Here is a 16,089-nt window from a genome sequence, read left to right as displayed (position 1 = left end):
GAAGCATGCGCAACAGAATTGCAATTAATTTAGACTGAATAATTAATTAGCTGAAATAAAATATCTACATTTGATTATAATTATTAAATTCCTTTGCTTTTATGATTGGGTATAGAACGCATTATTTTTTCTGGTGTGGAATGAAGTAAGCCAGCGCAAGGATTATTTGATGTTTGTAAACAACGAGCACGTGCTCCACGCACCAGTTGCTGTCTTCAAAGGGACCGAGGACAGGTAATTAGTTTAAATTCCAACCTATGCTAATTATTGAATACACTAATTTTCCAGTATTTGAGCCTTATCTGCTTATCCTATACGATATAGTCTTGCGCATTGCAAAGTTACACAAATAATAATCAGAATATGTCACTTGAGAAGTTATGTTGTTCGCGGTTTTTTTCAAGTTATTCACGACTAATTTGTCAATTACGATAATTAATTGGAACAGTGACTGATCTGGTTGAATATGGATTTTTTTCATGACATAAATTTTATATCATAGTATATCTAAATTTTCCGAATAAAAAGCTTTTTTTTTTTTTTATATATGTCTATGTGCTTTAATCTAAGAGTACATGTGACCTTTTGTTGGGTTAATTTGAAACACTGTTCACTGTTTTGCTCTGATCACAGTCGTTTGAAATTTAGTGATACAATATGAAAAAATGAACAATAAATATTGGTATATAAATGTTATATTATCTTTTTTAAAAGTGGCCCCCACAGGGTATACCCCCTCAGGTCACAAGGTCACAAGGTCGTTTTTAAGGGAAATGTACAGATCGCTGGTTGCATAGAGTCCGAAAGTCCTTTTTATATTTAAAGGATCCATTTAAGTCATTGATGTGCCCTTGGGTTAGGTATCTTAGGTTGTTCTTGTTTTGTTTGAGGCCATCCAGAGATGGCGGTCTGTAAGGGACTTATCATTATTTACCTGGTGGTGGGGGGGGGGGGGGGGCTGGTAATTTTGAAATCGAACATATAAAATTTTCTTGATCCCCCATAATATTTCACTATTTTTATTTGATCCCCCCGTAAAAACATTAAAAAAAATGTGATCCCCCCCTCTATTAAACATGCCAAAATTTTAACATGCAAAACACTAAGGTTATTTCATGAAAATTTGGAAAACATGAAATATTCTCATTTGATTGACTCCAAAAACATATTTGAGGAAAAGCTACCTTGAAATAGAACTCTTACATGAATATTAGAAGGTAGAGCAAGCTAGTGCTTTGAGAAGCTTTTTCTGACTTTTTTTTGTAATTTCATATAATGGGCTATTAAAGAAAACTTGATCCTTATAGTTACTCTGTGTAAAAAATATACATTAGAAAGTAAACTTTTTGAAACAGTAACCATTTGTAACAACACATATATACATTGTAATTACTAAGAGGGATCTGTTATATGTCCCTTAAACTCAAGTTTTACGTTAAGCCTTATTGAAACCTCCATTGAGTCGCTAAACTTTTATATATATGGATAGTCCATGCTGTCAGCTTGAACACCAATTCAATTATTCATTTATTGACATATTTCATTCATAAATGTGTGATAGTAACCTCAAAATTTTGAGGGAGTGAGATGTATGAATAAATGAACCCTAAGGAATCTTGTATTGAAAAAAAAAGATACATTAGTGGTGTTCGTCATCTCAGAATCATCTTTTGTAGCAATTTTCAACTGTTAACTGAATATCTTATCATTTATTGGAGGATTTATTTTTCTACACCATATTCTTTCATGATGTGGTGTAATTTGAATTTTTGAACAAATTTTGCAGAAATTGCTGTAGATTTCGTTTCAACTCGTACATAATTTCTCTAAAACTATGAAGCTGATCATAACAAAACTTGGCAGTAATGCTTGTTAATTTAGTGATCAAAGTGAGTGAAATATAACGACTGAATTATAAGGGTTATGAAGCACCTGTGTATTTTATATGGGACAATATGACAAAAAATGGCAGCTTCCTACATCACCAAAGTCTTGTAATGTCTTACTTAATTGTATATGAATGGTGTTAAACATATATTTCCATTAGACTTTAGTGATATTCTTCTACACATTATGTCTCTTGAAGTATCTAAACTACATATTTCCATGTGCAAAAAAATATTGATCCCCCCACTTTTGATTTATAAAAAAAAATTGAACCCCCCTTTTCCACATAAAGAAAAAAACTTGATCCCCCCTGCATTTTGACCAGCCCACCCTCCAAGATAAAAAATGATAAGTCCCTAAGTGGGAAGTTCGTGTCGTCAGCTCTAGATTTGTCTTTTTGTGTGGCATTTAATGATTAATATGTGATGTCTTTGTGCCTTTAACCCATATCCGTTCTTTTCCATTTTAAAACCAAAAATATGACTTGAACTTTTCGATTTTTCAGAACAGTAGTTTCAACCAAACATTCAGTATTTCACTAATCCAACACAATATTCATATTGAGCAAGTTCCCAGAACTCTTATAAAATCACCTGGGATGTAGAGCTGGATTTACCTACTGAGATACATGTACTTTGAACTTGATCTATAGACTGATGGCAACAAGGAAATGTCTTGAAGATAGGGGTGTCCTGCTCGGCGCTTATTTCCATTTTCGATGGAACTCCCCCATTTTACACAGTTGTTAGTAAAATTGAGAATGGAAATGGGGAATGTGTCAAAGAGACAACAACCCGACCAAATAAAAAACAACAGCAGAGGGTCACCAACAGGTCTTCAATGTAGCGAGAAATTCCCGCACCCGGAGGCGTCCTTCAGCTGGCCCCTAAACAAATATATACTAGTCCAGTGATAATGAACGCCATACTAATTTCCAAATTGTACACAAGAAACTAAAATTAAAATAATACAAGACTAACAAAGGCCAGAGGCTCCTGACTTGGGACAGGCGCAAAAATGCGGCGGGGTTAAACATGTTTGTGAGATCTCAACCCTCCCCCTATACCTCTAACCAATGTAGTAAAGCAAACGCATAACAATACGCACATTAAAATTCAGTTCAAGAGAAGTCAGAGTCTGATGTCAGAAGATGTAACAAAAGAAAATAAATAAAATGACAATAATACATAGATAACAACAGACTACTAGCAGTTAACTGACATGCCAGCTCCAGACTTCAATTAAACTGACTGAAAGATTATGATTTCATCATATGAACATCAGGTACAATCCGTCCCGTTAGTGGTTTAGTATCATACCATCATAACATATATGAGAAGAACATAACCCGTGTCATGCCAACAACTGTTTTTAGAATAAATGTGTTTAGTTCCGATGCAAAGACCTTATCAGTGACTCAATATTAACGCCAAAATATGCAATCTTTAATGACTTGACAACAGTATCGTAATTATATCCCTTCTTAATAAGTCTATTCAAAGGTTTTGTAAGTTTCTGAGGTGAATATTGACACCTTTGTGCTTTATAAAGAATATTACCATAAAAAATTGGATGTGAAATACCTGAACGTATTAGAAGTCTGCATGTTGAGCTATATTTACGAATGATGTCTTTATACCGATGATAAAATTTAGTAAATGTTTTGACTAGTTTGTGATATCGAAAAACCCTGGTGTAATAATTTTTCAGTAATACATAAATTTCTCTCGTTAAAATCTAAAACATTGTTACATACACGAGCGAATCGTACAAGTTGAGATATATAAACACCATAAGATGGTGACAAGGGAACGTCACCATCTAAAAACGGATAATTAACGATAGGAAATGAAAAATCATCCCTTTTATCATAAATTTTAGTATTCAGCTTTCCATTAGTGATATAGATATCAAGATCGAGAAAAGGGCAGTGGTCATTGTTAGTATTAGCTTTATTTAAAGTAAGTTCAACAGGATAAATTTCATTAATATACATACTGAAGTCGTCATTATTGAGAGCCAAAATATCATCCAAATATCTAAAAGTATTATTAAATTTGTTTATCAGATGTTGTTTCGATGGGTCTTTGCTTATTTTTGTCATAAATTGTAACTCATAACAATACAAAAACAGGTCCGCAATAAGTGGTGCACAGTTAGTCCCCATTGGAATTCCGATAATCTGTTGATATACGGAATCCCCAAAGCGAACAAAAATGTTATCTAGTAAAAATTCAAGGGCATATATAATATCAAAGCATGTCCAATTAACATAGTTTTTTTGTTTATTGCTACTAAAAAATGACCTAAAAGAGTTTGAACATATATATTCACATTCTGATTTTTTGAATGCCCATTTAATTAGGTGTGTGAATTTTTTCTTAATGAGAATGTGAGGCAATGTGGTATACAGGGTAGAAAAATCAAAACTTAGAACAGATTCAAAATCACCAATATAAGCATGCAATTTATCAAGTACTTCCAACGAGTTCTTGACACTCCAAAAGTAATTTATTCCAGTATTTTTGAAGGCCTTATTTGAACAATTTATTATCAGGTTTTTAATTGTACCAAGTGTGCTGGTAAGAAGAATAGACAATTTAGTAGTTGAACAATGGCTTGAAGACGAAATAAATCTATATTTGTAAGGGGTTTTGTGTAGCTTCGGAAGCCAATACATAGTTGGGACTTTCATTGTATTTGGCTCTGCTTGTAAAGCGGTGGCTAAAAGTTTATGTTTGTTACAGATTTCGTTTTCTGAAAATGGAGTCAGTTGGAATGTTGGTGAATTGGTGATTTCCTTTTTCAGAACCTCAATGTAAAATTTACGTCAAACAATAATAATATTATTAGCAGCTTTATCTGCCTGGACAAAAACAAATTCCTTGGCTAGTTCTTTTAGTTTATGTTTGATACGAGAAATAGGTTTATTGTGGTTATTGTTTATAGTAAAATGTTCATTAAAATGTTGAATACGTATATCAACTATCTTCATTACTGAATTAAAAAAAGAGTCCAAAGATTTTTTGTCAGCTTTTTCCTGTTTTATCCATTTCATACAGTAAGTATCATGATAAATAAAAAGTACGGTACAAATTTTCATGAAGATTCGACTTGAAACTTTTTAGGAAATCATCTTAAAGGCAAAGGTAAACCAAAGACTAACTGACGAACGTACGGATGGACAAACAGACCGAAAAACTATATTTACCACAACAATGTTGTCGGGACATAAAACATGAAACTGATAACAACCTTACTTGGATACATTTGTCTCTTTGGAGCACACACAGAGACGCTAGTAGCTATAGTGCCCTATTTGCTAGTGATGACCATCGCCCATAGTATATATTTGAAGCAATAACCTAGACCAACTTAAATCTTTTTAAAGAAACAAAAATGATCATAACTTGATAATTTGATAGCTTATCACAGGCTCTAGAAACAAAGAAAGAAGACTTCTAATCGATTATAGATACAAAAAGGTCACAAATACATGTAGTTCAAAATTGATTATTTGAAAATTGCATGTTGATTTAAGATGAAAATCGAACTTAACTTGTACTTTATAGTGCTAATACCGCAGTCCCTACTAGGCCACAATTGCACTACAAAATTTTGATGATTGTAGTACGATCGTGTAGATTGCAGTAAGGGTGTATCACGGTCGTGGTGAGGTCTTCAGGATCGTGATGAGTTGGCCAACTTTGAACATGTTCAAAACAATCGTGGTGCGGTCGTGGCGAAATCATGCCATAGTAGAAACGAGAGCGCACTAAGGTCGAAGTAAGATTGCAAAGGTTGCTGTACCGTCGTAGCGAGTGCGTGGTTCTATTCAGAGAGACTGTGCTACGATTTCACAGCGACGTCATCACGACCTGACTACGACCATCACGTTCTCACCGCGACCGAACTACACTTCCACTAGGACTATACCAGGCTGTTCATGACCATATTACGATCATTCTAGCACACCCTTGCCGTCCTCACCACGCTCCTCTTACGACCTAACTGCTTTCATACAATGACCATCATTCTCATTGTCATTTTCACATAAAATATATTAAATCTCTCCAGGTTTTGTTTGTTTGTATGTAATTAGGACTTCTTGTCCATTTTTTGCACCGGCTCAACCAAGCTTCTCGTTTTTATATACATTAGACCGTTGGTTTCACTGTTTGAATAGTTTTACACGAGCAATTTTTGGGGCCCTTTAAGCTTGCTGTTCAGTGTGAGCCAAGGCTCCATGTTGAAGGCCGTACCTTGACCTATAATCGTTATGGTTTACTTTTATAAATCAATACTTGGATGGAGAGTTGTCTCATTGGCACTCATACCACATCTTCCTTTATCTATTGATATATAATGACACATCTGTCACGTTCATCTCTGCTATCGTTCACTGAAATATCGTCATCCCAGTTGAGCTTCATGGACCAGCAATATGTTGTAATTTAGGTTTAATTGATCTGCTTGATCAGGATTCGTTACTACCAGAGCTCTGTCTGCCTCTACATCAACCCCTACTACCACGCCCAAGCGTTCTAGTAGATTCTGGTGGCATGACTGTATTGTTTCCGATAAATCTATGTATAAATTAAGAAGTGAGTGCTTCTTTTTGTAACTTCAATGGGGTGTAAAAGCGTTGACAGAAGGACATTTTGTATGAAACGCGAAAGCGCTTCATTCTGAAAATGTGCGCACGGTCAACACTTTTACACCCTATGAGGTTACAAAAAGAAGCATTCAATACTTATATTTACAATTTTTAGCTTGATCATGAAAACTTGAATTTTATAATTGTTTTATTTAATTCACCTGTGCACTTTTTATTGAGTCATGCAATTGCTTAAGGGATAACACGTGATGTGCAGTTAGCCAATCAGAATAAAGTATCTTAATGAAACATACATCTAATGTAATTTTCAGAAATAGAAGAAATGGAACTGTATTTATATGAAACTCGATATTGACATGGCTGAGAACGTAGTAAGATCACGGTATAAACGTAGATCCTGCTATAATCGCAGTAGAAGCAAGGTAAGATCGTGTTGCAATCAGATAACTTGTGGTACATGTATGGTCGTAGTGAGAACGTGATGAGCGTAGAAAGATCTTGATAAGCGTAGAGAGGTCACAGAATATGCACGGTGAGAACGTGGTATAAACGTAGCGGGATCGTTGTAGAAGCGTATTAATGAGGACATCGTAGCAATGAAAATTTTCATTTTCATGCCGCTCATACCGCAACCTTACTACGATCTGAATTTATTTGAAACCCAGTCCCACAACACCACATCACACCAGATTCAGATCGTGGTGAGGTCGCGGTATGAGCAGCATGAAAATGCAAATTTTCGTTGCTTTCACGATGCTTCTACGTCCTCATTAAGCGTCTACAACGATCCCACTATACGATTAAACCACTTCTCACTACGCTTATACAGATCTTTCTACGCTCATCACGTTCTCACTAAGACCATAGCACGAGTTATCCGATTGCAACACGATCTTACTACGCTTCTTAATTGCGATTAAAGCATGTTCTTACCACGATTATACTACGTTCATACCGCAATCTTACTACATTCTCAGCAATAACGTCAACATCACATTCCATATCAATAGTTATCAAAGGTATCAGTATTATAATTTAGTACGCCAGAAGTGCGTTTCGTCTACATAAGACTCATCAGTGACATTCATATCGAAATATTTATAAAACCAAACAAGTACAAAGTTGAAGAGCATTGAGGATCCAAAATTCCAAAAAGTTGTGCCAAATACGGCTAAGGTAATCTAAGCCTGGAATAAGAAAGTCCTTAGTTTTTCAAAAAATTCAAAGTTTTGTAAACAGGAAATTTATAAAAATGACCACATTATTGATATTCATGTCAGCACTGAAATGTTGACTACTGAGCTGGTGATACCCTCGGGGACGAAACATCCACCAGCAGTGGCATCGACCCAGTGGATTAAATAGTTTAATGCAGTTCCATTCCTTCTATTTCTGATAAATACGTAGGTTTCTCGGACACAATACAGTCATGCCACCAAAATCTACTAAAACACGTGGGACAGGTCGTAGGGGTTGGTTTAGAGGCATGGGAAGCTCTGTTTGTAACAAATCCTAAAATTACAAAGCTGGTCCATAAAGATGAAATGACGACATTTTAGTGAACGATAGCAGAGAAGACACAGATGTGTCAATAGATATAGGAAGATGTGGTTTGAGTGCCAATGAGACAACTCTCCATCCAAGAAACAAGTAATCAAAGTAAACCATCACAGACCAAGGTACGGCCTTCAACACAGAGCCTTCGCTCACACCAACCAGCAAGCTATAAAGGCCCTCCAAAATTACTAGTGTAAAACCTTTCAAACGGGAAAACCACAGTCTAATCTATATAAAAACGTGAAGCATGGTTGAACCGTTAAAGAAAATGGTCAAGAAGTCCTAATAATTACACATACAAAAAAAACCTGGAGAGATTTAATATATTTAATTTTATGTGAAAATGACAATGAGAATGATTTTTTGATAAGCTGAATCTAAACATGTACTTACGGTAGATTTTTGATTATTCAAGCTTAAATATTGTGTCCAAATTTGCCCTAACTATTCAGGATTCGACTTCTGCATTCATATCAGGCTGGGATCAGCAATGCATTTTTTCTAACACTTTTACATGTCATTTCAGCTCATGACTTTTGACAGACAGACAAGAGAATGTGGTGTGGTTAAACATGTATGGGTTGCCTATTGAAAAAAATTAGTTGAAAGAGCTTAACTCATTAGATTGATACAGGCAGAAAAGTACATTGTAAGTATAGTGACCCAGATTTGTTTTTTTTCTATCGATTTATGAGTTTTGAACATCAGTATACTACTGTTGCCTTTATTTATAAAAACACGACTGGACAGGGAAGGGTATTTATACATAATGGTCATCCCAACAACAAATAAAGACACTCAGTATGTTGATAGTACAAAAGTGATAGATGTTCTGTATTCATTAGTGATAATATTCATACTTCTGTATTATGATGTGATCATACTTCAGTAGTGATCAATGATCATTGTACAGTAGTGAGTATATATTCTTTTTGATCAGAAATGAGATATGTTCATTGTACAGTAGTGAGATATGTTCTTTGTTCAGAAATGAGGTATATTCTTTGTTCAGTAGTGATGGAATGTTATTATCCAGTAGGGATAGATGTTCATTGTTCAGTATTGATGGATTTTCATTGTACAGTAGTGGTAGATGTTCATTGTACAGTAGGGAAAGATGTTCAGTAGGAATATATGTTCTTTGCACAGTTGTGATGAATGTTCGTTGTACAGTAGTGGTAGATGTTCATTGTACAGTAGGGATAGATATTCATTGTTCAGTAGGGATATATTTTCTTTGCACTGTTGTGACGGATGTTCGTTGTACAGTAGTGGTAGATGTTCATTGTACAGTAGGGATAAATGTTCATCGCACAGTTGTTATGGATATTCATTGCATTAGGGACAGAAGTTCATTGTGAATGTTGTACAGAAGGGATAAATATTCAATGTACAGTAGAGATCATTGTTTATTGTACAGTACTAGGGATATATGTTTGTTGTACAGTAGGGATATATGTTTATTGTACAGACGTGATGGATTTTCATTGTACAGTAGTGATGGATGTTCATTGTGCAGTTATGATGGTTGTTCATTGTTCAGTAGGGATATATGCGGTCTTTGTGTTCATAAGTGATGGAATGTTTATGGTTCAGTAGGGTTCATTGTTCAGTAGGGATAGATGTTCATCTGTACAGTAGGCATAGATGTTCAATAGTTATGTAGTGAGCGGTGCTTTTTATGCCCCATTTATGGGCATTATGTTTTTTGGTCTGTGCATCCGTCCGTCTGTTCGTCCAACTTCAGGTTAAAGTTTTTGGTCGAGATAGTTTTTGATGAAGTTGAAGTCCAATCAATTTAAAACTTAGTAAACATGTTCCCTATGATATGATCTTTCTAATTTTAATACCAAATTAGAGATTTTATCCCATTTTCATGGTCCACTGAACATAGAAAATGATAGTGCAGATGGGGCATCCGTGTACTTGGGACACATTCTTGTTGTTCCAAAGATTTGGATGTTCCTTATACAGTAATGATAGATGTTCATTGTACAGTACCTTGAACATTTTGTACCTCTGCCATTTAGTACCTACAAGAAAATCATTTCATATATATCCTATGGGCAAAATGCATATATACAATTTCGTACCTTATAGACTGAATACCCCATTCATCTAGTTTTCATGAGATTGACAGGTTCATCTAGTGGTAATAAGGTTGAGAGGTTCATCTAGTGTTCATAAGATTGAGAGGTTCATCTTGTGTTAGTAAGATTGAGAGGTTCATCTTGTGTTAGTAAGATTGAGAGGTTCATCTAGTGTTCATAAGATTGAGAGGTTCATCTTGTGGTAATAAGATTGAGAGGTTCATCTAGTGTTCATAAGATTGAGAGGTTCATCTTGTGGTAATAAGATTGAGAGGTTCATCTAGTGTTCATAAGATTGAGAGGTTCATCTTGTGGTAATAAGATTGAGAGGTTCATCTAGTGTTCATAAGATTGAGAGGTTCATCTTGTGTTAGTAAGATTGAGAGGTTCATCTTGTGTTAGTAAGATTGAGAGGTTCATCTTGTGTTAGTAAGATTGAGAGGTTCGTCTTGTGTTAGTAAGATTGAGAGGTTCATCTAGTGTTCATAAGATTGAGAGGTTCATCTTGTGTTAGTAAGATTGAGAGGTTCATCTAGTGTTCATAAGATTGAGAGGTTCATCTTGTGGTAATAAGATTGAGAGGTTCATCTAGTGTTCATAAGATTGAGAGGTTCATCTTGTGTTAGTAAGATTGAGAGGTTCATCTTGTGTTAGTAAGATTGAGAGGTTCATCTTGTGTTAGTAAGATTGAGAGGTTCATCTTGTGTTAGTAAGATTGAGAGGTTCATCTAGTGTTCATAAGATTGAGAGGTTCATCTTGTGTTAGTAAGATTGAGAGGTTCATCTAGTGTTCATAAGATTGAGAGGTTCATCTTGTGGTAATAAGATTGAGAGGTTCATCTAGTGTTCATAAGATTGAGAGGTTCATCTTGTGTTAGTAAGATTGAGAGGTTCATCTTGTGTTAGTAAGATTGAGAGGTTCATCTTGTGTTAGTAAGATTGAGAGGTTCATCTTGTGTTAGTACGATTGAGAGGTTCATCTAGTGTTCATAAGATTGAGAGGTTCATCTTGTGTTAGTAAGATTGAGAGGTTCATCTAGTGTTCATAAGATTGAGAGGTTCATCTTGTGGTAATAAGATTGAGAGGTTCATCTAGTGTTCATAAGATTGAGAGGTTCATCTTGTGGTAATAAGATTGAGAGGTTCATCTAGTGTTCATAAGATTGAGAGGTTCATCTTGTGTTCATAAGATTGAGAGGTTCATCTTGTGTTAGTAAGATTGAGAGGTTCATCTTGTGTTAGTAAGATTGAGAGGTTCATCTTGTGTTAGTAAGATTGAGAGGTTCATCTTGTGTTAGTAAGATTGAGAGGTTCATCTATTGTAAGTAAGATTGAGAGGTTCATCTATTGTTGATTAAATTGAGAGGTTCGTCTTGTGGTAGTAAGATTGAGAGGTTCATCTATTGTTAGTAAGATTGAGAGGTTCGTCTTGTGGTAGTAAGATTGAGAGGTTCATCTATTGTTAGTAAGATTGAGAGGTTCATCTATTGTTGATTAAATTGAGAGGTTCATCTTGTGTTAGTAAGATTGAGAGGTTCATCTTGTGTTAGTAAGATTGAGAGGTTCGTCTAGTGTTAGTAAGATTGAGAGGTTCATCTAGTTTTAATAAGATTGAGAGGTTCATCTATTGTTGATTAGATTGAGAGGCTTGATCTAGTGTTAATAAGATTGAGAGGTTCATTTAGTGTTAATAAGGTTGAGAGGTTAATTTAGTGTTAGTAAGATTGAGAGGTTCATTTAGTGTTAGTAAGATTGAGAGTGTCATCTATTGTTAATAAAATTGAGAGGTTCATTTAGTGTTAATAAGATTGAGAGGTTCATCTATTGTTAATAAAATTGAGAGGTTCATTTAGTGTTAATAAGATTGAGAGGTTCATCTATTGTTAATACAATTTAGATGGGCATCTATTGTTTATCTGTGTAGATTGAGAAGATAATCTAGTGTTCATAAGATTGAAAGATCTATTGTGTATATAATTGATAGGTTTATTTAATGTAAATAAGATTGAGAGGTTCATAAAAAACATATTGTTTATACAATTGAGAGGTTAATCTAGTGTTGATATGATTGAAAGGTTTCTCTTCTGTTAATAACATTCAATGGTTTCGTCTAGTGTTAGTATTGAGAGGTTCATCTAGTGTTCATAAGATTGAGAGGTTCATCTTGTGTTAGTAAGATTGAGAGGTTCATCTAGTGTTCATAAGATTGAGAGGTTCATCTTGTGTTAGTAAGATTGAGAGATCCATCTAGTGTTCATAAGATTGAGAGATCCATCTAGTGTTAATAAGTTTGAGAGGCTCCATCTAGTGTTAATAAGATTGAGACGTTCATCAAGTGTTTTAAATAAGCTTGAGAGATTCGTTTAGTGTAAGGTTTAATCATGGAAGTAATATAATACTTCTATGGTTTAGTCTAGTATCAATAATATTGAGAGTTTGTATCGAGTGTTAATAACGTTAAGAGATTTTATCCTGTGTATTGATACTAGATTAAACTTGACACTAGACAAATCTCTCAATCTTATTAACAGAAGATGAAGCCCTTAATCTTATTCACACTAGATGAACCCCTCAATCTTATTAACACTCGATAAAACTTCTCAATTAGATGAAATCTTTCAATCTTATAAACCCTAGATGGACCCTTGAATCTTATGAACACTAAATGGAGCCTCTCGTCTTATTAGCACCAGATGACCCTCTCAATCTTATGACCACTAGATGAATCTGTCAATTTTATTAACACTAGATGAACCCATGAATCTCATGAACACTAGATAAAGCCTCTCATCTTATAAGCACTAGATGACCCTCTCAATCTTATGAACACTAGATGAATCTCTCAATTTTATTAACACTAGATGAATCTCTCAATTTTATTAACACTAGATGAATCTCTTAATCTTATTAACACTAGATGAGGCCTCTCAATCTTATTATACTCGATGCAACAAAGTTGAAGAGGGTATAATTTTTTTGACCAGTCTGTCTGTCCGTCCATCAGTCTGTCAGTCTGTCAGTCCTGTTTCTTGTCATCACAACTCCTCTTAAACCACACAGCAGAATTGCATGAAAACTTTTTAGATAATAAGGACATACTATGTAGATGTGCATATCAACAGGAAATTATAATTCCATTTTTTTTCTTGGAGCTGCACCCCTTTGAACTTATTTGCTTCAATATACTACTGCAACAGTGTCATAGCAACTCCTCTGAAATCACACAACAGAAGTTCATGAAACTTTTCAGATAATAAGGACATACCATGTAGATGTGCATATTGACAGGAAATTATTATTTATTTTTTTCTTTTTCTTACAGTTATTTTATTTCTTCAGTGACAATGTGGAGACATGGGGTATATGAGCATGCTCACTAAGGTTCTTTAATTAACACTAGATGAAACCTCTCAATCTTATTAACACTAGATGAACTTCTAAATTTTAATTACACTAGATGAACCTCTCAATTTTATTAACACAGAGTAATCTCTCAATCTTATTAACACTAGATGAAGCCTCTCATCTTATTAGCACTAGACAAATATCTCAATTTTATTAACACTAGATGAATCTCTCAATTTTATTAACACTAAATGAATCTCTCAATCTTATTAACACTAAATGAAACCTTTCAATCTTATAACACTCAATAAAAATCTCTCAATATTACTTAACTAATAAGATTGAGGGCTTTATCTAGTGTTAATAAGATTCAGGGGTCTCATCTAGAGTCAATTAAATTGAGAGGTTTATCTAGTGTTAAGTTCAATCTAGTATCAATAATATTGAGAGGTTTTATCTAGTGTTAATAACATAAAAGTTTTGTCTAGTGTTAATAATATTGAGAGATTTTGTCTTCTGTTAATAAGATTGAGAGATTTGTCTAGTGTTTAGTTTTATCTAGAATCAATGATATTGAGAGGTTTTATCTAGTGTCAATAACATTAAGAGGTTTTATCTAGTGATAATATCATTGAAAGGTTTTGTCTAGTGTTAATAACATGAAGAGGTTTTGTCTAGTGTTAATAACATTAAGAGGTTTTGTCTAGTGTTAATAATATTGAAAGGTTTTGTCTAGTGTTAATAACATTAAGAGGTTTTGTCTAGTGTTTAGTTTAATCTAGTATCAATAATATTGAGAGGTTTTATCTAGTGTTAATAACATTAAGAGGTTTTGTCTTGTGTTAATAATATTGATAGATTTTGTCTACTGTTAATAAGATTGAAAGATTTGTCTAGTGTTAAGATTAATCAAGTATCAATTATATTGAGAGGTTTTATCTAGCGTCTGAATAACATTAAGAGGTTTTGTATAGTGTTAATATCATTGAAAGGTTTTGTCTAGTGTTAATAACATTAAGAGGTTTTGTCTAGTGATGATATCATTGAAAGGTTTTGTCTAGTGTTAATAACATTAAGAGGTTTTGTCTAGTGATGATATCATTGAAAGGTTTTGTCTAGTGCTAATAACATTAAGAGGTTTTGTCTAGGGTTGATAACATTAAGAGGTTTTGTCTAGTGTTAATAATATTGAAAGGTTTTGTTTAGTGTTAATAACATTAAGAGGTTTTGTCTAGTGTTAATAACATTAAGAGGTTTTGTCTAGCGTTAATAATTTTGAGAGGTTTTATCTACTGTTAATAAGATTGAGAGATTTGTCTAGTGTTTAGTTTAATCAAGTATCAATAATATTGAGAGGTTTTATCTAGTGTTAATAACAGTAAGAGGTTTTGTCTATAGTGTTGATACCATTGAGAGTTTTTGTCTTGTGTTAATAGAATTAAGAGGTTTTGTCTAGTGTTAATTAATTGAGAGGTTCATCAAGTGTTAATAACATTGGCAGGTTCATCTAGTGTTAATAACATTGAGATGTACCTCTATTGTCTATACGATTTAGAGGTCCATCGTGTTTAAAACAGATGTGTTTTTTTAGGAGAGGTACATTGTATGGAGAAATAATTATTTGAGATGTTCATTGTTTATAAAAAATTGGAGATGTTTTTTTAATGGAAAACAACTGTTAAATTGGTGAGGGAAACTTTGTTTTGCAACATATCACATTGGAACCCAGGAATTCTTTAATTCTGTTTGTAGAAGACATCGCAGAATAGTGGCTGTTCATAAATGTTCACTAATTATTGCTAAATGTTTGTACTGCATAATTAATTTCAGAGTCCATATTCATTTCTGATGATCTTACAAAATCGTAATTTCTAAATTTGTACTTAGACTGGAAGTTAGGATTTTCCAAATGAAAAGAAATTCAAATTACACGAATAGCAATTTTTCAAATGAGAGTTAGACTGAGGAAGTAATTGATACTGTAATATGTATGTACAAATATAATATTTAGTTGCTTAATACCCTGTCATTTCTTTTTGCTAATATCAGAAGTCCTGCTGTTTGTATTTTTAATAATAGTCATTCATTTGGATGGAAAGAAAACCTGCCTGTATAATGTTTCATCTCAATTAGCTGAAAAAAAATATAATAATAAGTCTTGTTTGTGATTTTTGATGTATTTTTGAAGACTGTTTGTAATTAGTATTGCATTATAACATTTCCAGTTTAATAATTAATCCTGCAAATTAACTCTTGTGGTTTCTATAGTAACAAGCCCATAATATCACACAATGTCATATACATTTGCAATTTAAATTGTTAATGATCAATTAAGCACTCTGAAGAAACAGAAATGAAATTGTTTGCCCAAGGAATAAATGAACGTGATTAAGCCATGTTATCAGCATACATTTATGTATTAATAACCGTTGATTATTTTTTCTCAGATATCTTTCCGTCATATTTATAAATTGTAAACAATACGATTTCACAGATACTCTATTCATGTCCTTTGAAAGGCTGCCATGCAGAATTATTGGCCAGATCATTAAGTACCACACTGCAAAAAATAATTACCTTAATTGAAAAATG

At 33.7% G+C, this 16,089-nt stretch overlaps 1 protein-coding gene across 1 annotated transcript in view; it reads left to right on the top strand.

Moving 5' to 3' along the window:
* The first annotated feature begins 8,585 nt into the window (after nucleotides 1-8,585).
* Nucleotides 8,586-16,089, top strand: part of LOC139523920 (zinc finger homeobox protein 4-like) — a 190,154-nt gene continuing 182,650 nt past the window's right edge. Inside the window, exon 1 of the mRNA XM_071318317.1 lies at nucleotides 8,586-8,711. The gene's annotated coding sequence lies outside the window, so the exon portion shown is untranslated. The remainder of the gene's footprint in view (nucleotides 8,712-16,089) is intronic.

The sequence above is a fragment of the Mytilus edulis genome, chromosome 5 (genome assembly GCF_963676685.1).
Source record: "Mytilus edulis chromosome 5, xbMytEdul2.2, whole genome shotgun sequence".
Lineage (NCBI taxonomy): Eukaryota > Metazoa > Mollusca > Bivalvia > Mytilida > Mytilidae > Mytilus > Mytilus edulis.
Note: the sequence above shows the minus strand (reverse complement) of the source record. Positions and strands in the feature narration are given on the sequence as shown.